The 25628-nt window shown below is 44.9% G+C and overlaps 3 non-coding genes across 3 annotated transcripts; all 3 read left to right on the top strand.

The window, feature by feature from the left end:
- Positions 1 to 1852: 1852 nt before the first annotated feature.
- Positions 1853 to 1925, top strand: Trnak-cuu (transfer RNA lysine (anticodon CUU)). Its single transcript has one exon. It is a non-coding gene; the product is annotated as a tRNA-Lys (tRNA).
- A 338-nt stretch (positions 1926 to 2263) lies between these two features.
- On the top strand, positions 2264 to 2335 carry Trnat-agu (transfer RNA threonine (anticodon AGU)). The gene has a single exon. It is a non-coding gene; the product is annotated as a tRNA-Thr (tRNA).
- A 1541-nt stretch (positions 2336 to 3876) lies between these two features.
- Positions 3877 to 3949, top strand: Trnak-uuu (transfer RNA lysine (anticodon UUU)). Its single transcript has one exon. It is a non-coding gene; the product is annotated as a tRNA-Lys (tRNA).
- The last annotated feature ends 21679 nt before the right edge of the window (positions 3950 to 25628 follow it).

Consider the following 25628-nt stretch of genomic DNA (forward strand, 5'->3'; position numbering starts at 1 on the left):
TAGACCGGATGCAGAGGGCACAGTTTATTAATAGTTACGTTTTCAGTAAGCTCTATCATACTGCCGCTGTTTTACCAATCCCAACAGCCATTGCGAAAAAATTTTTAGCACTTGCTTGCTGGTATGTCTGGAGAGGGAACATCTTTAAAGTTTCCTTTAAAGCTACCTCGTTACTTCGTTCCAGAGGTGGCTTAGGCGTCAAAGACGTTGAATCCCAATGTGTGGCTACTTTTTTAACTCGTACTTCCCGCATACTACACAGTAACCAAAATAGCCTTACGGAACAGCTTTTCAAGACCTTACGTCCAAAGGAGTTGTCTGCGCCAACGTATGTAGGACACATTCATCCTGAGCTCAGCTATGTCTGGCGATATTATGTGGAGCTCAGCTATGTTCAGGATAACCCGCATCCGTTCCACACGGCGGAGATCTATCGTGCTCTTACTAAACGGCAGCTGAATAACCCAATTGAGAAGAAACATTTAGGCATGAACTATAGAAATATATGGAAGAACATTAGTTATCCGTTCCTTCGTTCCAGAGTTGGATCTGTTTGGTATGACGCTGTCAATAAGGTGATTCCCACTGGAGAGAAATTGCACAAAATCAAGCTGCGGCCCACCCCGTTTTGTACCAAGTGTAACCTAGTGGAAACCCTGCCGCATCTCTTCCACTGCAGGGATCAAACACAGATATGGCAGTGGACACGAAAGAAACTCGCTGTCATTAATAGGACGTCGGATACTTCCATTCAACTTCAAGACGCGCTCCGACCGGACTGGCAGCTTTATCCTCAATCTAAGAATAATAGTTATGTCTGGCTCATGGGCCAGTTCGTCTATTACATGCTCGTCCATACAACGGCAACGCTACACGATTATCAGATGTACCTCATAGAAGAGTACTATGCGATTAAGAAATTGCGACAGTATAAAGACCAGTTCCAATATTTTCTCACTATTGCTTTAAGTGATGGAAGAATTTAAGTTTCTAAATACATTGGGCGGAGTTTTTCTTTTTTTTCACTACTTTGTTATTATTGTTATTGTTTCCATGGATTGGTCTGCTCCGCACCGTCAGATGTGGGTGATTTGCATCATGGATCAATAGACGGTACAGAGTACATCGTGCACTCGGCCTCGAACATTTAATTGTATTTTGGTGTTCCTTTTCGTTTTGCAATGAAAGCACTTTACTTTTGGTTCCGCAGTGCGACACCCAGAAGAGGATCCTCATTTGTTTACTTTCATTTCGCATTATCTTTCATCAAAGCTGCACAAAGATTTAGTAAGAACCAGAAGTTTTCTGCAGCTTCTATTATTCCTATCAAGAGGACTTATAATACGGGAAATGGTTGTTTGGCATGTCCCTGCTCTATGGTGCCCTCACGTTACCAGCGCGCATCTTCAAACGCATAGCATGCTCAAGGTTTTGAGAAGCAGAAATCCACAATCAACCATCTGGCAACAGAATTCACCATACTAATAAACGACATGGAAACTGGGAAAATTATTTGTACGCGAAGACCAACTTAGAGTATCTGCTGTGCTGGATTTCATAGTGTGCTGCGTAATCCTAAGACCAGACATGGATTTATTTTAACATTCTGCTTATATGTATAAAAACACTGGCGCACATGATGCCACTTTGAAAATTAATACAAAAATGAATAATACACAAATAGCCATAACATAAAATCACAAAACCATGCGAATGAGTGCGGGGTATGGCAGTGACATCGTGGCCAGGCCTCAGGATGCGACGCCTGCCCGCCTTGCCGCCGACTGCCTAGCGCTGAGATGCATAAAAGAAAATAAACAATAAAAAAATTAAAAAAAAAATTTAAAAGGCAGCCCGGCTAGCTCAGTCGCTTGAGCATGATACTCTTAATCTCAAGGTCGTGGGTTCGAGCCCCACGCTGGGCGGAACGGAATTTTGTTCCGCTGCAGATGTAAATCACCGTTTTTCTGATTAACGTGATGTAATGGAAATAGCAACTTTAAACTTTGCCTAGGTCTCCGTCAGTCGCAAGGAAACTGTATTTGAAGGTGAAGGTGATTTTGTAGACATGTGTGAAAGACATGTTCTGAAATGCAAGTGTTGTTGTTTGGAGAGCACATCAGTTACGTGTCACATGTGTAGCCAAGCAGTAATGGGTCGCCAAAGCTGCAAATATTAGTCGGTGATACGAAGTGTTGTCAGCCGAAGACTGATGATCCAGACCACCGTAAGAACGAAGTACGCAAAAGAACAGCTAGGCCGCGCCTCTTCAGCTCAGTGGCAGAGTACTGGTCTAGTAAACCAGGGGTCGTGAGTTCGATCCTCACAGGAGGCCGACGAATTTTCGAAATCAGTTGCGCGTCGTGACCGTATAGCAAACAGTATCTGGGATGACGAACAATTAGCGACAGGCGTTTTATTAAGAATTACTTTCAGATGTGATTAAGGCGAATAGCGCAGATAAAGCATTTGCCAAAGCGGTACAGCATAAGGTGGGACGAGGCAGTCTGAATTATATCTTATAGATGTATTTTTCACATATCTCAGAGCCTCTCGCGGCCGTCGTCGCCGCCGCTTCTGCAGAAGTAGCAAATAGCCATTGTACCAAATGCGGCGAGAGACGCCCCGCCTTCGATTCCGAATGCACAAAGAGTGTGGTCTTGTTTCCCAGTCTATATTTGGTCGTTCTCGTAAGAGGTTGAATGTAACGAATGGGTGGGAAAGAGCAAGGGGCAGCGGCTGTGTAGAACGAAAAAACAATTCCTCAGGGGTGTGAGCGTTTCGAGATGAGTCGTATATAAGTTATACTTGGTCGTCAGTGACCGTGTGGCCTAATGGATAAGGCGTCGGACTTCGATTCCGAAAATTGCACTTTCGAATCCTGTCACGGTTGTGTTTTTCCAGTTCTGAAAAAGAAACATACCGTTTTAGTGTAGGAATTGTGCTCTACAAAAACCGTCTGAATGTTGCTGTTGACCATTTCCTGCTTGGAGATGCTCTTGAGCTTAAAACACACACAACAAGACCGATGTTAACTAGCGAAATGGTCTTGCCAGCACGGTAACTCAGCGTGTTCGCTCAGTGTTAGCTGCCCTCTGTAATAAAAAAACAACTGAGTTAAGGGATCAACGACTGTCTTACGACGTCCGCCACTAGCAGATGAAACGAACAATGTGACATTTTTGCCGGCACGTTAGCTCAGAGTGTTCGGTCAGAGGGTTACGTACCCTCTGTCATAAAAAAAAAACAAAAAAAAAAACTGAATTGATCGATCATCAATGAACTTCATCGGATGTCTTACAACGTCCGCCCCGAGCAGATACAACAAAGAAAAGCGCACAAAATGAGATTTTTCTTAAAAAAAAAGGATAAGGCGTCGGACTTCGGATACGAAGACTGCAGGTTTGAATTCTGTCACGGTCGTGTTTTTTCCAGTTCTGAAAAAGAAACATACCGTTTTAGAGTAGCAATTGAGCAGTACGAAACCGTCTGAATGTTGCTGTTGACCATTTCCTGCTTGGAGATGTTCTTCAGCTTGAAACACACACAACAAGACCAGTGTTAACTAGCGAAATGATCGGCAGAGTGCCGTCGCCGCGAGTTTTGACTGGCACTTGTACATCTAAGACAACGTCGGAAAGTAACTCGTTCGGCTTATGAGTCACATCCAGTATGTGTGTTAATTTTGACGCCACTAGCTCTGCAGGTTTTCATGCAATTCCTTTACCTCTCAGAAATGATTATGGAATAAAAGTGAAGTACGTGACGAGTGTGACGTTAGGAACACATTAGGCAGCATGGAGAGATTCTGTATGGGACCACCCAACCCAAACGAGTACTGTGTGACGTGGTACTCGGCATATATTCACAGAGGCAGCCCGGCTAGCTCAGTCGCTAGAGCATGAGACTTTTAATCTCAGGGTCGTGGGTTCGAGCCCCACGCTGGGCGGAACGGAATTTAGTTCCGCTGCAGATGTAAATTACCGTTTTTCTGATTAACGTGATTTAATGGAAATAGCAACTTTAAACTTTGCCTAGGTCTCCGTCAATCGCAAGGAAACTGTATTTGTAGGTGAAGGTGATTTTGTAGACATGTTTGAAAGACATGTTCTGAAATTCAAGTGGTGTTGGTTGGAGATCACAGCGGTTACGTGTCAGATGTGTAGCCAAGCAGTAATGGGTAGCCATAGCTGCAAATATTAGTCGGCAATATGAAGTGTTGTCAGCTGAAGACTGATTATCCAGACGACCGTAAGGACGAAGTACGCAAAAGTACCGCTAGGCCGCGCATCTTTAGCTCAGTGGATTGATTTTCCCTTTTCCTTTCACTTCTTTGTCGTTTTTCTGTTACCACAAGGCAATGGAGCCGCGATAATTTTCAGTTATAATCTCCTTCATATAGATGATTGTATATTAAAAAAAAAGTGGCAGAGCACTGGTGTGGTAAACCAGGGGTCGTGAGTTCAATCCTCAGAGGAGGGGAAAAAAAAGATAAAAAGAAAAATAAGTGGCTAGGATACCTGGCTCCCACCCAAGAGGCCCGGGTTCGATTCCAGGTACCGGAAATGCGCGTTAAAGAAAATGGGTACGGCATCGGTCTCCTAAACTGGGGATTGTGGGTTCGAGTCCCACCAGAGGTACACGTTTTACTCACTGGGGCAAAATCACTCTCCCCACATCAAAAAAAAAAAAAAAAAAAAAAAAAAAACAAGTTACAGAGCACTGGTCTAGTAAACCAGGGGTCATGAGTTCGATTCTCACAGGAGGCAGACGAATTTTGGAAATCAGTTGCGCGTCGTGGCCGTATAGCAAACAGTAATTGGGATGACGAACAATTAGCGACAGGCGTTTTATTAAGAATTACTCTCAGATGTGATTAAGGCGAATGGAGCAGATAAAGCATTTGTCAAAGCGGTACAGCATAATGTGGGACGAGGCAGTAGATGTATTTTTCATATATCTCAGAGTCTCTCTCGGTCGTCGTCGTCGCCGCCGCTTCTGCAGAAGTAGCAAATGGCCATCGTAGCAAATGCGGCGAGAGACGCCCTGTCTTCGATTGCGAATGCACAAAGTGTGTGGTTTTGTTTCCCAGTCTATATTTGGTCGGTCTCGTAAGAGGTTGAATGTGACGAAAGGGTGGGAAACAGCAAGGGGCAGCGTCTGTGTAGAACGAAAACACAATTCCTCCGGGGTGTGAACGTTTCGAGATGAGTCGTATATAAGTTATACTTGGTCGTCAGTGACCGTGTGGCCTAATGGTCAGTCTGCTTTCCGCAGCGCTGCGGCGAGGACGTCTTGTTTACGTCCCGTCCGCGTGGTCGCGAGTGCTCGTACTTGTTTACTACTGCGTTGTCACTACCGACGCACCATGGCACATTCATACAGACAAACCACCATCAAGATCAGTTTTCAACCCGATCATGCACGACCGCGAGCTTTTGAAGTGGAACGTTTCTTACGTGACGACGGTAAAATTGACCTGCGAGACATAATTGGTATCCATCTCTCTATCACGAGCAGTGTTGTCTACGTCAAGCTAGTAAATGACGAGGTGTGCAACAGAATCGTGAGCGCACATGCGAACGGTCTTAAATTCAAACATTCTGATGGCCATATTTTGGCGGTCTCTATCGATCACGCGGGGCTTGGCCTACGTACGATACGCGTCTTCGAACTCCCTTTTGAAGTACCACCGGACGTATTCGGCGCGGCTTTCCAGCTCTACGGCGGAGTGATCAGCCATATGGCAGAAAAATGGACCACCTTTACAACGTACCCCGTTAAGAACGGGGTACGACAGATTAAAATTGAATTGACCAAGCATGTACCGTCCTATCTTGTCATCGGCGGATGTAGGGCGATCATTATGTATGACGGTCAGCCACGCACTTGCTCTGGTTGTGGCCAAGTAGGGCACGTCCGTTCGGATTGTCCCCGACGACGGCTTACTCAAATCCCGACAGGTGAATCTATGACTCCTTCTACGGTGACGACCCTTCCTCTCAATTACGCCGAAGTTACACGGGCAGCAACCTTTACCGATACTGACGACATTAGTCCGATAGCCGCCCCCGACGGCGAGAACATAATGGCCTCTACAGTACAGGATCCGGTCTCTACAACGGCACCCCCACCTGAAGATAATCGCCGACCGACCTTGCAAGAAGGCGTGGATGCCAGGATGGACATTGACCCACGGGTTGTGCCGACAGCGGCTTTTCTTCCAGACACCGGAGCAGCTGAAGAAATCCGCCCACATTCAGATACTGAAGCACACGACCGTAAACAGCGTTCCCCACGAAAACACAAGAGACGGTGGCGTGCTCCATCGGACGAGTGTTTGCAGCGATCGTCTGACATAGACAGTGGAAATTCCGACGACGGTACCGGCGGTACAGAGCCCGCTGTAACTTCAAACTCAACAGATCGCCGTGGTGACGGCTTCAGCCCCTCCGACCCCACAGAACAGCAGGATAACAAGCAGGCAACCGCTGCCGATTCCCAGCCAGAAGAGCCGATGGAGTCAGCGCCGAGTGCCGCAGCAGCCACTAACAGCCACCAACAGCCGATGGTATTTCATGGCGACTGGGCAGACGACTGTGAGGCACACTCCTTGCCCATCGTGTCGGACGACATGGGGGGAAATTTATCCCACCAGTGCTGACCCTTTCCCGCCATCAGTTAGAGTGACGAGACAGCCTTACAGGGGTACTGATGGCCAACACGGATGCTGTGGATAGACCTCAAACTTATCGCATTGCAACTATAAACATCAATACTATACGGACGCGCGCTAAGTTATCCTTGCTTCAGGATATGTTGAACTCTGCTTCCATCGACATAGCCCTCCTCCAGGAAGTGTACGTCAACGACTTCCCAGGCATGTACGGTTACGATGCTTGCATCTCTCCAGCTTCCCCAACATGCATCGGTGTCGCTGTACTTCTTCGGGAAGGGATAGTGGCGGACGATATGTTTCTGCCTGGGGCAAGAGGAATGGCACTCACAGTACTGGGTGTCCGCCTTATCAATATCTACGCACCTTCCGGGACGGACAAACGTCGCGAACGTTCACGATTCTTTGCGGAAGACGTCGCCCCGCTCTTCCAAGGCCCCCACGACCGTCTGTTGTTTGGAGGTGACTACAATTGCGTACTGGCACCCAGAGATCAACTACCACGTCATAATCCGTGCCCGGAACTCGAGACGCTAATTCGAGACCTGCAGATGGTGGACACTTGGGAACATCTTCACGGCCACCGACCGGGATTCACGCACTTCACGAGTCACTCTTCCAGTCGTATCGACAGGATTTATGTCTTACGCTCTCTCGCCGCTGGAACACAGGATGTGGAACTGTGGCCTGCAGCATTCTCGGACCACTCAGCTTACATTTGTGCCGTCACCCTGCGGCGGCAACAAATGTGGAGAAGCCGCAGCCCGTGGAAATTAAAAATCGCTCACCTGTCGTACCCGGATTGCCGCCAAGCCGTTGAGGATACGTGGCATTCGTGTGAAAATCGCCTCCGTGCGTATCCCACAACGATCCGCTGGTGGTTGGACTGCGCCAAACCGGCACTGAGGCGAACGTTGATAACCTACGGTCGCAACCATGCTACTTGGGGAAGACATACACTCGACTTTTACTTCCGGGTCTTACGCACCTGCGATGCTATGGCGCCGTCTCCGGAACGACAAAGGGCGGTCCACCGTGCCAAGGCTCAGATCCTCGCTCATATGCGACGCCACCTAGAGGGGGTAGTCATCCGCTCGAGGACGCAGGATCGGATACCTAGCGAACGCCCGTCAATGTTCCACGTCCTTCGTGAACGTAAACGACGCCAACGAGCGCTGATACGCTTCATCGATACGGAGGACGGTCATCGCCTCACCACGCAACAAGACATAAACACAGCGTTCTACAATCATTATGCCCAGCTCTATTCCGCTCAGACCCGTGATCCGACAGCACTGGAGGACGTCTCTCAGACGATTTACGGCACCGTCACCCCGGTAATAAAAGCGGCCTTGATGGAAGAAATTACAGAAGAAGAAGTGATCAACGCCATTAGAAAAGGAGCTGTCAACAAGCCTCCGGGTCCTGATGGCCTCCCCTTGGAATTTTACCGGACTTTTCAATATTTATTAGCCTCCCGATGGACGGACATCTGTCGCGAACTACTATCCCCGGACGTGCCGCTCCCTGCGGCCCTTGTGGAAGGGATGATTATTCCTATTCACAAACCGTCTGGTGGCTGACGACTGCAGGACTACCGCCCGTTGACGCTATTGAACTGCGACTTTAAGATCTTTTCTCGACTGTTGGCGGCGCGGATACGCCAGACCCTACGCAATGTTATCTCACCCGATCAGACATAATTGGGAGGCGACAATAATATTCAAACGGCACTCAGCGAATATCGTGACTTGATCTCACTGGCGAGGGCATGTCGTCTGAAGGGTGCACTGGCGGCCATCGATTTTAGTCAAGCTTTCGACCGAGTGGACCACAACTATTTGGAAGCGGTCGTCCAACATATGCGGTACCCACAGCCATTCGTCACTGTCGTCATGCGACTACTCCGTGGCGTGACGTCCAAGGTGATCGTCAACGACCGACCTTCGCAGCCCCTCACAATTTCTCGATCGATACGCCAAGGCTGCCCTCTGTCCTCTTTACTTTACGCTGTGGCCATGGAACCTCTCCTCTGCAGCCTGCGCCAACGACTAACGGGTATGACGTTACGAGGCCACACTTTCCGATGTAAAGCGTACACTGACGACCTGCTGATTGTCATCCGCAACGGTGACGACACCGCTAGCGCACTAACTTGGATAGCGAAATATGGCATGGCCACTGGTAGTCGTATCAACGTCGCAAAATCTGTGGCGATGAACATCGGGGTCTGATTGTCTGAGAACAGTGTCACCCCCTTACAGCTCAGTGATAGTTTGAAATGTCTCGGCATTGATTTTACAGACGATATACGACGGACTGCTGCTCACAACTTTCGACGGCTTTTACGAAATGTTCGGACTGGAATTGCCAACAACCGCCTACGAGCCCTGGATATCGTCCAACGGTCTCAGTATGTCAACACACATTTAGCGTCACACATTCCGCACTACACCCAGATATTACCTATACCGGTGATGTCAGCTCGCCGTATACTTGCGGCTTTTGGGTCCTTCGTGAGTTCTAGAATGCTTTTCAAGATCAAATGTGAGACTCTCACCCTTCCCCCGGATCGGGGAGGGCTTGGCCTTTATCACGTTTATGACAGAGCGGTTGCCCTATTTGTGAGCACATTAGTCAAACTATGGCACCGCCGTCCGGACAGTCTGACCAGTTTGTCAATAGAAGAACTAGCACCGCCCTCCCTGTTGCCGCCTGTGCCGATACACCACGTCCCCTCTTCGCTCTTCTACATCGGTGTCTTTTACCTCGAACTCAGTTACGTTCGACTTGCCTTACCAGCGACTCAACTGGCGTCGGCAAAGACGGTTTGTAGGGTCCTGCAACGTGGACGACCCGACAACGTAGTGGAGAGGAAGCACCCGAACGTCAACTGGAGGGTAGTGTGGAGGACAATTCACCACGTAACACTAGACACTGACGTCACGGCGATGTGGTATATCACTGTCAACGGTAAGCAGGTGACCAGATCAAGGCTACATGCGATCCACATGGTAGACTCACCCACGTGCACGAGCTGTGGCGTTCAAGACAACGATGAACACCGTCTTAGCTGTGGCGAGTCTACAGCAGTGTGGCACTTAGTGAGGCAAATGTCAGCATACTTCCTTCCGGTAACGCCAAATCAGATCGCCCCTAAGACTACCTTATACCCGGATGAAACGTATTACCCACGGACTAAAACTAATGCAATGACGTGGCTTCGTGGACATGCAGTGCATTATTTTTTTCAAGACGGCACTAAGGACACTTTAGACTTTTGGAACTATTTGCGGGAACGACATTGCAAGATCCTCCGTAACCCAAAGTAGCGACAATATTTTTCCAATTTTTTTGTTGAGTGCGTTCCACGACCCTCCACGTAGCTGGAACGTCACGGGTAAGAGAAGCTAAAATTACAATACGATAATAGAACACTACACGGTACAACGTGGGATCTACTTTCATCATTACGAGAAGTCATACCTGGATGATACAGCAGATGGAGAGTTTCGTTGTGAACTCTCACACTCTGTAGCAGTATTTGTCCCGTTTCCTCTTTTTGTCCCCGGTGCGAAAAGGTCTTCGCAGTTTTAGTTATACCATCCGGTGCAAGATGTAGCACTGGTTAATGGTGGTATGGATTCCACCCTTCAGTTTTGTTTCATGGTTTCCTTAGCCCCGCACTTTGATCTCTTTATTTATGCCTTTTTCTACAACTATTAGCATGGTTTTAGTTACGTGCGTCCCCAACTCGACGCAAGGAGTGCACTTACTAGTTTTCTGTTCCTAACTGTTAAAAAAAATTAAAAATAAATAAATGAATAAATAAAAAAATCACAATAATACACCAACTGTATCCTTTGTACCACATCACATCCCCAGGATGGGAGGGGGCAGGCATCGTGGACAGGCCTTGGGTCGCGACCCCTGCCCACCTTGCCTCCGCCAGCCCCCTCCCTGCTCCATCAAAAAATATATAAATAAATGAATAAATATAAATAAAAATAAATAAAAAAATAAAATGGATAAGGCGTCGGACTTGAAGGTTCGAATCCTGTCACGGTCGTGTTTTTCCAGTTCTGAAAAAGAAACATACCGTTTTAGTGTAGCAATTGAGCAGTACGAAACCGTCTGAATGTTGCTGTTGACCATTTCCTGCTTGGAGATGCTCTTGAGCTTGAAACACACACAACAAGACCGGTGTTAACTAGCGAAATGGTCTCGACAGCACGGTAGCTCAGCGTGTCCGGTCACAGTGTTAGCTGCCCTCAGCAATAAAAAAAAAAGCTGAGTAAATGGATCAACGACGAACTGAAATGGACGTCTTACGACGTGCACAACGAGCAGATGAAACGAACAATACGATATTTTTGCCTGCACGGTAGCTCAGCGTGTTCGGTCAGACGGTTACGTAGCATCTGTCATAAAAAAAACTGAGTTAATCAGTCATCAATGAACTTCATCGGATGTCTTACAACGTCAGCCCCGAGCAGATACAACGGAGAAAAGCACACAAAATGAGAGCTAAAAAAAAAAAAAAATCTGGATAAGGCGTCGAACTTCGGATGCGAAGATTGAAGGTTCGAATCCTGTCACGGTCGTGTTTTTCCAGTTCTGGAAAAGAAACATACCGTTTTAGTGTAGCAATTGAGCAGTACGAAAGCGTCTGAATATTGCTGTTGACCATTTCATGCTTGGCGATGCTCTTGAGCTCGAAACACACACAACAAGACCGGTGTTAACTGGCGAAATAGTCGGCAGAGTGCCGTCGCCGCGTGTTTTGACTGGCACTTGCACATCTAAGACAACGTCGGGGAATAAATCGTTCAGCTTATGAGTCACAACAAGTATATGTGTTAATTTTGACGCCACTAGCTCTGCAGGTTCTCATGCAATTCCTTTACCTCGCAGAAATGATTATGAAATAAAAGTGAAGTACGTGACGAGTGTGACGTTAGGAAAACATTAGGCAGCATGGAGAGATTCTGTATGGGCCCACCAAATGCAAACGAGTACTGAGTGACGTGCTACCCGGCACGTATTCACCGAGGCAGAGAAAAGGTGGGTTTGGTGATATATTCATATACATACGGCCTGGGAAATCAATAAAAAAAATTCAATGTTCCTTTACAATCAATGTGACTGGTGACAGGTATGAAGGCGGCATTCAGTCCAGGCCTAGAACTATCTGCCCTTGAACCCCTTGCCGCCATCTGCCTGCCCCGCTCGATATATGTATAAAGAAAATGTTGGTTTGCTGATATGTTCATATACATATGGTCTTGGAAATCAATAAAGAAAATTCAATGTACTCTTACAATGAATGTGAGTGGTGACAGGTATGAGGGCAGCACTTGAACCAGGCCTAGAACTATCTGCCCCAGAAATCCTCGCCGCCACCTGCCTGGCCATTTCGATATATGTAGAAAGAGAGTGTTGGTTTGGTGATATGTTCATATACATATGGTCTGGGAAATCAATAAAGAAAATGGAATGTTCCTTTGCAATCAATGTGTGTGGTGACGGGTATGAGGGCAGCACTCGCAAGAGCAGTAGAACTCTCTGCCCCTGAAATACTTACCGCCATCTGCCTGGCCCGCTCGATATATGTATAAAGAGAATGTTGGTTAGGTGATATGTTCATATACATAGGGTTTGGGATATCAATAAAGAAAATTCAATGTTCCTTTACAATCAATCTGAGTGGTGACGGGTATGAGGGTGGCACTCGCACCAGGCCTAGAACTATATGCCCCTGAACTCCTTGCCGCCATCTGCCTGGCCCGCTCGATACACGTAAAAAGGGAATGTTGGTTTGGTGATATGTTCATATACATATGGTCTGGGAAATCAATAAAGAAAATTCAATGTTCCTTTCCAATCAATGTGAGTGGTGACAGGTATGAGGACAGCACTGGAACCAAGCCTAGAACTATCTACCCCTGAACTCCTTGCCGCCATCTGCCTGGCCTGCTCGATATGTGTATAAAGAGAATGTTGGTTTGGTGATATGTTCATATATATATGGTCTGGGAAATCAATAAAGAAAATTCAATGTTCCTTTACAATCAAAGTGTGTTGTGCCAGTTATGAAGGCGGCACTCGCAAGACGCGTAGAACTATCTGCCCCTGAAATTTTTGCCGCCATCTGCCTGGCCAGCTCGATATATGTATAAAGAGATTGTTGGTTTGGTGATATATTCATGTACATATGGTTTGGGAAATCAATAAAGAAAATTCAATGTTACATTTCAATCATTGTGAGTGGTGATGGGTATGAGGGCGGCACTGGATCCAGGCCTAGCACTATCTGCCCCTTAACCCCGTGCCGCCATCTGCCTTGCCCACACGATATATGTGAAACGAGAATGTTTTTTGGTGATATGTTCATATACATATGGTCTGGGAAATCAAGAATGAAAATTCAATGTTACTTTACAATCAATGTGAGTGGTGACGGGTATGAGGGCGACACTGGAAATAGGCTTAGCAATATAGGCGCCTTAACTCCGTGCCGCCATCTGCCTGTCCCGCTCAATATAAGTATAAAGAGAATGTTGAGTTGGTGATATGTTCATATACATATGTTCTGGGAAATCAATAAAGAAAATTCAATGTTCCTTTACAATCAATGTGAGTGGTGACAGGTATGAGAGCAGCAGTGGAACAAGGCCTAGAAATATCTGCCCCTGAAATCCTTGCCGCCATCTGCCTGCCCCACTCGATATATGTAAAACGAGAATGTTGGTTTGGTTATATGTTCATATACATATGGTTTGGGAAATCAATGTAAAAACTTCAATGTTCCTTTACAATCAGTGGGAGTGGTGTTGGGTATTAGGGAGGCACTCAGACTAGGCCTAGAACTATCTACTCCTGAACTCCTTGCCGCCATCTGCCTAAATTGCTCGATAAATTTAAAAAGAGAATTTTGGTTTGCTGACATGTTCATATACATATGGTGTGGGAAATTAATAAAGAAAATTTAATGTTCCTATACAATCAATTTGAGTGAAGACATATACGAGGGGGGCACTCGTACCAGGCCTAGAACTATCAGCCCCTGAACTCCTCTCTGCCATCTGCCTGGCCTGCTCGATATATGTATAAAGAGAATGTTGGTTTAGTGATATGTTCATATACATATGGTTTGGAAAATCAATAAAGAAAATTCAATGTTCCACTACAATCAATGTGAGTAGTGACGGGTATGAGGGTGGAAATGGAACTCCGTGCCGCCATCTGCTTGGCCCACTCGATATATGTATAAATAAAATGTTGGTTTGGTCATATGATCATATATATATGGCCTGGGTAATCAATATAGAAAATTCAATGTTAGTTTACAATCAATGGGAGTGGTGTTGGGTATTACGGAGGCATTCAGACCAGGCCTAGAATTATCTGCTCCTGAACTCCTTGCCGCCATCTGCCTAAATTGCTCGATATATATAAAAAGAGAATTTTGGTTTGCTGACATGTTCATATACATATGGTGTGGGAAATTAATAAAGAAAATTTAATGTTCCTATACAATCAATTTGAGTGAAGACATATACGAGGGCGGCACTCGTACCAGGCCTAGAACTATCAGCCCCTGAACTCCTCTCTGCCATCTGCCTGGCCTGCTCGATATATGTATAAAGAGAATGTTGGTTTAGTGATATGTTCATATACATATGGTCTGCGAAACAATAGAGTAACTTCATTGTTCCTTTACAATCAATGTGAGTGGAGAAACGTGTGAGGGCAGCACTTCACCAGGTTTAGAACTATCTGCCCCTGAAATCCTTGCCGCCATCTGCATCGCCCGCTCGATATACGTATAAGGAAAATATTGGTTTGGTGACATGTTCATATGCAAATGGTCAGGGAAATCAATAAAGAAAATTCAATGTTCCTTTACAATCAATGTGAGTGGTGACAGGTTTGAGGGCATCACTCGGACCAGGCCTAGAACTACCCGCCTCTTAATTCATTGCCGCCATCGGCCTGGCCCGCTCGATATATGTAAGAAGAGAATGTTGGTTTGATGATATGTTCATATACATATGCTCTGGGAAATCAATAAAGAAAATTCAATGTTCCTTACAGTCAATGTGAGTGGTGACGGGTATGAGGGCGCACTCGCAAGAGTGCCCCTGATATCCTTGTCGCCATCTGCCTGGCCCGCTCAGGATACATAAAAAGAGAATGTTGGTTTGGTGATATGTTCATATACATATGGTATGGGAAATCAAAAAAGAAAATTCAATGTCCCTTTACAATGAATGTGAGTGGTGGCAGCTATGAGGGCAGCACTGGAACCAGGCCTAGAACTATCTACCCCTGAACCCCTTGCCAAAATCTGCCTGGCCCGCTCGAAATATGTATAAAGAAAATGTTGGTTTGGTGATATGTTCATATACATAAGGTCTGGGAAATCAATAAAGAAAATTCAATGTTCCCTTACAATTAATGTGAGTGGTGACGGGTATGATGGTGTCACTCGGACCAGGCCTAAAAGTATCTGCCCCTGAACTCCTTGGAGCCATCTGCGTGGCATGCCCGATATATGTATAAAGAAAATGTTGGTTTGGTGATTTGTTCATATACATATGGTCTGCGAAATCAATAATGAAAATTCAGTGTTCCTTCACAATCAATGAGAGTCGTGACTGTATTGTTGGCGACACTTGGACCAGACCGAGAAAAATCTGCCCCTGAACTCCTTGCCAGCATCTGCCTGGCCTGTACGATACATGTATAAAGAAAATGTTGGTTTCGTCATATGTTCATATACATATCGCCTGGAAAATCAATAACAAAAATTCAATGTACCTTTACATTGTATGTGAGTGGTGACTGGTATGAGGGTGACACATGGACCAGGCCTAAAACTATCCTCCCCTGAACCCCTTGCCGCCCTCTGCCTCACCCGCTCGATATATGTAAATAGAGAATGTAGGTATGGTGATATATTCATATACATATGGCCTGGAAAATCTATAAAAATATTCAGTGTTCATTTACAGTCAATGTGAGTAGTGACGGGTATGAGGACGGCACTTGGAACAGGCCTAGCACTATCTGCCCCTGAACTTCTTGCCGTCATCTTTCTGGTTAGCTTGGTATATGTATAAAGATAATGTTGGTTTGGCGATATGTTCATATACATATGGTCTGGGAAATCAGTAAAAATTTCAATGTTCCTTTACAATGGGTATGGGGGCTGCACTCGGGCCAGGCCTGGAATTATCTGCTCCTGAACTCCTTGCCGCCATCTGCCTGGCCCGTTCGATATATGTATAAAGAAAATTTTGGTTTCGTGATATGTTCATATATATATGGTGTGGGAAATCAATAAAGAAAATTCAATGTTCCTTTACAATCAATGTGAGTGGAGACAGTAATGACCAACCAACTCTTTGCTGCCTACTGCCCACACACTCGATATATGTATAAAACAAATTATCGTTTGGTGATATGTTCATATACATATGGTCTGGGCAATCAATAAAGACAATTCAATGTTCCTTTACAATCAATGTGAGTGGTGACGTGTATGAGGGCGGATTTCGGACCAGGACTAGCAATATCTGCCCAAAAACTCCTTGCTGCCATCTGCATGCCCCACTCAATATATGTAAAAAGGAAATGTTGGTTTGGTGATATGTTCATGTACATATGGTGTGGGAAATCAATAAAGAAACTTCAATGCTCATTTACTATCAATGTGAGTGGTGAGTGGAATGAGGGCAACACTGGTTCCAGGCCTAGAACTATCTGGCCCTGAACTCCTTGCCAACATCTGCCTTACCCACTCGATATAGGTAAAAAGAGAATGTTGGTCTGGTGTTATGTTCATACACATATGGTGTGGGATATCAATAAAAAAAATTGAATGTTAATTTACAATCAATGTGGATGATGTCGGTAATGAGGGAGACTCTCGGATGAGGCCCAGAACTATCTGCCCCTGAACTCCTTGTCGCCATCTGCCTGGCCCGCTCGATACATATATAAAGAGTATGTTGGTTTGGTGATATGTTCATATACATATGTTATGGGAAATCAATAAAGAAAATTCAATGTTCCTTTAGAATCAATGTGAGTGGTGACGTGTATGGTGGTGGAATTGGGACCAGGTCTAGCACTGTCTGCCCCTGAACCTATAGCCGCCATCTCCCCGGCATGCCCGGTATATGTATAAAGAAAATGTTCGTTTGGTGATATGTTCATACACATAGGGTTTGGGAAATCAATATAGAAAATTCAATGTTCGTTTACATTTAATGTGAGGGGTGACGTGTATGATGTTGGCACTGGGACCAGGTCTAGCACTATCTGCACCTGATTTCCTAGCCGCCATCTGCCTGGCCCCCTTGATATATGTATAAAAAAAATGTTGGTTTGGTGATATGTTCATATACATATGTTATGGGAAATCAATAAAGAAAATTCAATGTTCCTTTACAATCAATATTGTGGTGGCGGGTATGAGGGCGGCACTCCGGCCAGGCCTAGAATTATCTGCCCCTGAGGGCCTTGCCGCCATCTGCCTGGCCCGTTCCATATATGTATAAAGAAAATTTTGGTTTGGTGATATATTCATATATATATGGTGAGGGAAATCAATAAAGAAAATTCAATGTTCTGTTACAATCAATGTGAGAGGTGACGGGTATGAGGGCAGCACTGGGACCAGGCCTAGCTCTATCTTCCACTGAGCCCAGTGCCGCCATCTGCCTGGCCTGCTCGATATATGTATAAAGAAAATGTTGGTTTAGTGATATGTTCATATACAGATGGTCTGGGAAATCAATAAAGAAAATTCAATGTCCCTTTACAATCAACGTGAGTGGTGACGGGTATGAGGGGGCACTCGGTCCAGGCCATAACTATCTGCCACTGAACTCCTTACTGCCATCTGCCTGTCCCGCTCGATATATATATAAAGAGAGTGTTGGTTTGGTGATATGTTCTTATACATATGGTCTGTGAAATCAATAACGAAAATTCAATGTTCCTTTACAATCAATGTGAGTGGTTAAGGTAATGCGGGTGACACTCGGACCATTCCCAAAATTACTTGCACCTGAACTCGTTCCCGCTATTTGCTTGGCCCGTTCGATATATGTATAAGGAAAATTTTGGTTTGGTGATATGTTCATATATATATGGTGTGGGAAATCAATAACGAAAATTCAATGTTCCGTTACAATCAATGTGAGAGGTGACGGGTATGAGGGCAGCACTGGGACCTGGCCTAGCTCTATCTTCCACTGAGCCTCTTGCCGCCATCTGCCTGGCCCACTCGATATATGCATAAATAAAATGTTGGTTTGGTGATATGTTCATATACATATGGTCTGGGATATCAATAAAGCAAATTCAATGTTCCGTTACAATAAATGTTAGTGGTGATGGGTATGAGGGCTGCACTCGGACCAGGCTTAGAACTATCTGCCCCTGAACTCCTTGCTGCCATCTTTCTGGCCCGCTCGATATATGTTTAAAGAATATGTTGGGTTGGTGGTATGTTCATATACATATGGTCTTAAAAATCAATATAGAATATTCAATGTTCCTTTACAATCAATGTGAGTGATGTCGGGTATGAGGGCTGCATTGGGAGCGGGCCTTGCACTATCTGCCCCTGAACTCCCTCCCGCCATCTGCTTGGTCCACTCTATGTATGTATAACGAGAATTTAGATATGGTGATATATTCATATACATATGGCCTGGGATATCAATAAAAGAATTCAATGTTCCTTTATAAACTATGTGAGTGGTGACAGGTATGTGGGTGGCACTTGGACCAGGTCTAGAACTATCTTCCCCTGAACTCCTTGCCGCTATCTGACTGACCCTCTCGATATATGTATTAATAGAATGTTGGTTTGGTGATATGTTCATATACATTTGGTCTAGGAAATCCAAAAAGAAAATTCAATGTTCCTTTACAATAAATGTGAGTGGTTACGGTAATGAGGGCGACACTCGGACCAAGCCCAGAACTATCTTTTTCTGAAACCCTTGCCGCCATCTGCCTGCCCCTCTTGATATATGTATAAAGAGAATGTTGGTTTGGTGATATGTTCATATGCATATGGTCTGGGAAATCAATAAAGAAAATTCTATGTTCCTTTACAATCAATGTGAGTGTAGACGTTAATGAGGGTGACACTCGGACCTGGCCAGGCACAGTCTGCCCCTGAACTCCTTGCCCTTAGCTGCCTGGACCGCTCGATATATGTATAAATGGAATGTTGGTTTGGTGATATCTTCATATACATATGGTCTGGGAAATCATAAAGAAAATTCAATGTTCCTTTACAATCTATGTGAGTGGTGACGGGTATGAGGCCAGCACTGGGACCAGGCCTAATACTATCTGCCCCTGAACTCCTACCTGCCATCTGCCTGGCCCACTCGACATATATATTAAGAAAATGTTGGGTTGGTGATATGTTCATATGCATATGGTCTATGAAATCAATGAAGAAAATTCAATGTTCCTTTACAATCAATGTGAGTGGCAACAGGTATGACGGCGGCACTGGGACAGGCCTAGAACTATCTGCCCTTAACTCCTTGCCGCCATCTGCTTGGCCTACTCGATATATGTATATAGAAAATGTTGGTTTAGTGACATGTTCATATACTTATGATCTGGGCAGTCAATAAAGAAATTTGATTGTAAAGGAACATTAATTGTGGGTGGTGACAGGTATGAGGGCGGCTCTCAGACCAGGCTTAGAAATATCTGCCCCTGAACTCCGTGTTGCCATCTGCCAAGCACGCTTGATAGATGTATAAAGAATATGTTGGTTTGGTGATATGTTCATATACATATGGTCTATGAGATCAATAAAGAAAATTCAATGTTCCTATACAATTAATGGAGTGGTGACGGTTATGAGGGCGGCACTGTCACCAGTCCTAGCACTATCTGCTCTCGAACCCCTTGCCGCCATCTGCCTGGCCCACAATATACATGTAAAAAGAGAATGTTGATTTGATGATATTATATATACATATGGTCTGGGATATCAATAAAGAAATCTTAATGTTCATTTTCGATCAATGTGAGTTGTGATGGGTATGACGGCGGCAATGATCCTGGCCTAGCATTATCTGCCCCTTTTACTTGTTGGCGCCATCTGCCTGGCCTGATCGATATATGTATAAAGAGAATGTTGGTTTGGTGATATGTTCATATACATATGGTCTGGGAAATCAATAAAGAAAATTCAATGTTCCTTTACACTCAATGTGAATGGTAATGGGTATGAGTGCGGCCCTGGGAGCAGACCTAGCAAAATCTGCTCCTAAACCCCTTGCCGCCATCTCCCCGGCCCGCTCGATACATGTAAAAAGAGAATAATGGTTTGGTGATATGTTCATATACATATGGTCTGGGAAATCAATAAAGAAAATTCACTGTTCCTTTGCTATCAATGTGAGTGGTGATGAGTATTACGGCAGCGCTATGACCAGGACTAGCACTATCTGCCCCTGAACTCCTTGCCGACATCTACCTGGCCTGCTCGATATATGTATAAACAGAATGTTGATTTTGTGATATGTTCATATACATATGGTCCGGGAAATCAATAATGAAAAATCATTGTTCCTTTACAATCAATATGAGTGGTTACAGGTATGAGGCCAGCACTGGGACTAGGCCCAGAATTATCTGCCCCTGAACTCCTTACCGCCATCTGCTTGGCCCGCTCGATATATGTATAAAGAGAATGTTGGTTTGGTGATATGTTCATATACATATGGTCTGCGAAATCAATAAAGAAAATTCAATGTTCCTTTACAGTCATTGTGAGTGGTGACGGTAATGAGGGCGACACTCAGAATAGACCCAGAACTACCTGCCCCTGAACTCCTTGCCGCCATCTGCCTGGCCCTCTCGATATATGTATAAAGAATATGTTGGTTTGGTGATATGTTCATATACATATGGTCTGGGAAATCAATAAAGAATTTCAATGTTCCTCTACAATCAATGTGAGTGCGGCCGGGTATGATGGCTTCACTGGGGCCAGGCCTACCACCTGAACTCCTTGGCGCAATCTCCCTGGCCTGCTTGATATATGTATAAAGAGAATTGTGGTTTGCTGATATGTTCATATACATCTGGTCTGGGAGATCTTTAAAAAAATTCAATGTTGGTTTAGTGATATGTTCGTATACATATGGTCTGGAAATCAATATAGAAGTTTCAATGTTCATTTACATTCAATGTAGATGGTGACAGGTATGAGGGCAGCTCTCAGACCAGGCCTACAACTATCTGCTCCTCAACTCCCTGCCGCCATCTTCCTGGCTGATATGTTGATATAAATATGGTCATGGAAATCAATAAAGAAAATTCAATGTTCGTTTACAATCATTGTGAGTAGTGACGGGTATGGTGGAGGATCTGGGACCAGAAATAGAACTATCTGTCCATGAACTCCTTGCCGCCATCTGCCTGGTCCGCTCGATATATGTATAAAGAAAATGATGGTTTGGTGATATGTTCATATACATATGATCTGGGAAATCAATCAAGTAAATTCAATTTTCGTTTACAATCAATGTGAGTGGTGACTGTAATGAGGGCGACACTCGGACCAGGCATAGGATTATTTACCCCTGAACTCCTTGCCACCATCTGCCTGGCCCTCTGGATATACGTATAAGGAACATGTTAGTTTGGTGATATGTTCATATACATATGGTTTTTAAAATGAGATAAAGAAAATTCAATATTCCTTTACAATCATATACAGGTGGTCTGGGAAATCAATAAAGAAAATTTAATGTTCCTTTACAATCTATTTGAGTGGTGACGGTAATGAGGGCGACCCTCGGACCAGGCACAGAAATGTCTGCCCCTGAACTCTTTGCCGTCATCAGCCTGGGATATATGTATAAATAAAATGTAGGTTTGGTGATATCTTCATATTCATATGGCCTGGGAAATCAATAAAAAAACTCAATGTTTCTTTACAGTCATTGTGAGTGTTGACGGGTATTAGGGCGCCACTGGGACTAAGCCTAGAAATATGTGCACCTGAACTCGTTACTGCCGTCTGCATGGCCGCTAAATATATGTATAAAGGAAATGTTGTTTTGGTGATTAGTTCATGTACATATGGTCTGCGAAGTCAATAAAGAAAATTCAATGTTCCTTTACAATCAATGTAAGTGGTGACGGTAATGAGGGCGACACTTGGACCAGGTCCAGAACTATCTGGACCTGAACTCCTTGCCGCCATCTGCCTGGCCCCCTTTATATATGTATAAAGAGAATTGTGGTTTGCTGATATGTTCATATACATCTGGTCTGGGAGATCTTTAAAAAAATTCAATGTTCCTCCACAAACATTGTGAGTGGTGACGGGTAGAGTGCGGCACTGGGACTTGGCCCAGAACTATCTGTCGCTGAACTCCTTGCCAACATCTGCCTGGCCCTCTCGATATATGTATAAAGAACATGTTAGTTTGGTGATATGTTCATTTACATATGGTCTTTAAAATGAGATAAAGATAATTCAATATTCCTTTACAGTCAATGTGAGTGCTGATGGGTATGACGGCAGCACTGCGACCAGGCCTAGCACTATCTGCTCCTGAACTCCTTGCCACCATCTGCCTTGCCCGCTCGATATATATTTAAGGAGAATGTTAGTTTGGTGATGTGTTCATATACATATGGTCTGGGAAAACAAAAAAGAAATTCATTGTTCATTTACCATCAATGTGGGTGGTGACGGTAATGAGAGCGACACTCAGACCAGGCCTAGAACTATCTGCCCCTGAACTCCTTGCCGCCATTTGCTTGACCCACTCGAAATATATATAAAGAGAATGTTTGTTTGGTGATATGTTCATATACATATAGTCTGGGAAATCAATAAAGAAAATTCAATGTTCCTTTACAATCAATGCGAGTGCTGACGGTTATGACAGCAGCACTGGTACCAGGCCTAGCACTATCTGCACCTGATCACCTTGCCGCCATCTGCCTGGCCCGCTCGATATATATATAAAGATAATGTTGGTTTTGAGATATGTTCATATACATGTGGTTTCGGAAATCCATAAAGAAAATTAAACGTTCCTTTACAATCAATGTGAGTGGTGACGGGTATGAGAGCAGCACTGGGACTTGGACCAGAACTATTTACCCCTGAACTACTTGCGGACATCTGCCTAGCCCGCTCGATATATGGATAAAGAATATGTTGGTTTGGTGATATGTTCATATACATATGGTCTGGAAAATCGATAAAGAAAATACAATGTTCCTTTACAATCAATGTGAGTGCTGATGGGTATGACGACAGGACTGGGACCAGGATTAACACTATCTGCTCCTGAACTCCTTGCAGCCATCTGGCGGGCCCGCTCGATATATGTATAAAGAGAATGTTGGTTTTGTGATATGTTCATATACATATGGTCTGGGAAATCATTAAAAAGAATTCAATGTTCTTTTACAATCATTGTGCATGGTGACGGGTATGAGGGCGGCACTGCTAATTGGCCCAGAATTTTCAGCCCCTGAACTCCTTGCCACTATCTGCCTGGCCCGCTCGATAAATGTACAAAGAGTATGTTGGTTTGGTGATATGTTCATATAGATATGGTATGTAAAATCAATAGAGAAAATTCAATGTTCCTTTACAATCAATGTGAGTGGTGAGGGGTATGATGGTGGCACTGGGACCAGGCCTAGCACTATCTGCCCCTGAACTCCTTGCCGCCATCTGCCTGGAACACTCGATATATGTATAAAGAGAATGTTGGTTTGGTGATATGTTCATATACATATGGTCTGCGAAATCAATAAACAAAATTCGATGTTTATTTACCAACAATGTGAGTGGTGACGGTAATGAGGGCGACACTCGGACAAGGCACAGAACTATCTGCCTCTGAACTCCTTGCTGCCATCTGCCTGGCCTGCTCGATATATGTATAAAGAGAATCTTATTTTTGCGATATGTTGATATACATATGGTCTGGGAAATCATTAAAAAAAACTCAATGATCCTTTACAATCATTGTGAGTGGTGACGGGCATGAGGGCGGCACTGGCACTTGGCCCGTAACTTTCAGCCCCTGAACTCCTTGCCGCCATCTGCCTGGCCCGCTCTATATATGTATAAAGATAATGTTGGTTTTGTGATATGTTCATATACATATTGTCTGGGAAATCAATAAATAAAATTCAATGTTCCTTTACAATCAATGTGAGAGGTGAGGGGTATGAGGGCATCACTGGGACTTGGCCCAGAAATATCTGCCCCTGAACTCCTTGCCGCCATCTGCCTGTACCACTCGATATATGTATAAAGAAAATGTTGTTTTGGGGATATGTTCATATACATATTCTCTGGGAAATCAATAAACAAAATTCGATGTTCGTTTACCATCAATGTGAGTGGTGACGGTAATGAGGGTGACACTCGTACCAGGCCAAGACCTATCTGCCCCTGAACTCCTTACCGCCATCTGCCTGGACCGCTGGATATATGTATAAAGAGAATGTTGGTTTGGTGATATGTTCATATTCATATGGTCTGGGAAATCAATAAAGAAAATCAGTGTTCTTTTACAATCAATGTGAGTGGTGATGGTAATAAGGGCGACACTCAGATCAGGCCTAGCACTACCTGCCCCTAAACTCCTTGCCGCCATCTGCATGGCCCACTCGATATATGTATAAAGAAAATGTTGTTTTGGTGATGTGTTCATAAACACTTGGTCAGGAAAAATAATAAAGAAAACTCAATGGTCCTTTACAATAAATGTGAGTGGTGACTATAATGAGGTTGACACTCGTACCAGGCCCAGATATATCTGCCCTTGAACTCCTTGCCGCCATCTAAATGCCGCTCGATATATGTATAAAGAGAATGTTGGTTTCGTGATATGTTCATATACATATGGACTGGGAAATCAATAAAGGGAATTCAATGTTCCTTTACAATCAACGTGAGTGCTGACGCTTATGACAACGGAACTTGGACCAAGCCTAGCACTATCTGCCCCTGAACTCCTTGAAGCCATCTGCCTGACCACTCGATATACACTCCTTGAAATTGAAATAAGAACACCGTGACTTCATTGTCCCAGGAAGGGGAAATTTTATTGACACATTCCTGGGGTCAGATACATCACATGATCACACTTACAGAACCACAGGCACATAGACACAGGCCACAGAGCATGCACAATGTCGGCACTAGTACAATGTATATTCACCTTTCGCAGCGATGCAGGCTGCTATTCTCCCATGGATACGATCGTAGAGATGCTGGATGTAGTCCTTCGTGCTGGACGTGCAGACCGCGTGAGACGACGCTTCATCCAGTCCCAAACATGCCCAATGGCGGACAGATCTGGAGATCTTGCTGGCCAGGGTAGTTGACTTACACCTTCTAGAACACGTTGGGTGGCACGGGATACATGCGGACGTGCATTGTCCTGTTGGAACAGCAAGTTCCCTTGCCGGTCTAGGAATGGTAGAACGATGGGTTCGATGACGGTTTGGATGTAACGTGCACTATTCAGTGTCCTCTCGACGATCACCAGAGGTGTACGGCCAGTGTAGGAGATCGCTCCCCACACCATGATGCCGGGGTGTTAGCCGTGTGTGCCTCGGTCGTATGCATTCCTGATTGTGGCGCTCACCTGCACGGCGCCAAACACGCATACGACCATCATTGGCACCAAGGCAGAAGCGACTCTCATCGCTGAAGACGACACATCTCCATTCGTCCCTCCATTCATGCCTGTCGCGACACCACTGGAGGCGGGCTGCATGATGTTGGGGCGTGAGCGGAAGACGGCCTAACGGTGTGCGGGACCATAGCCCAGCTTCATGGAGACGGTTGTGAATGGTCCTCTTTGATACCCCAGGAGCAACAGTGTCCCTAATTTGCTGGGAAGTGGCG

This window comes from Schistocerca gregaria, chromosome 4 (assembly GCF_023897955.1).
Source record: "Schistocerca gregaria isolate iqSchGreg1 chromosome 4, iqSchGreg1.2, whole genome shotgun sequence".
Lineage (NCBI taxonomy): Eukaryota > Metazoa > Arthropoda > Insecta > Orthoptera > Acrididae > Schistocerca > Schistocerca gregaria.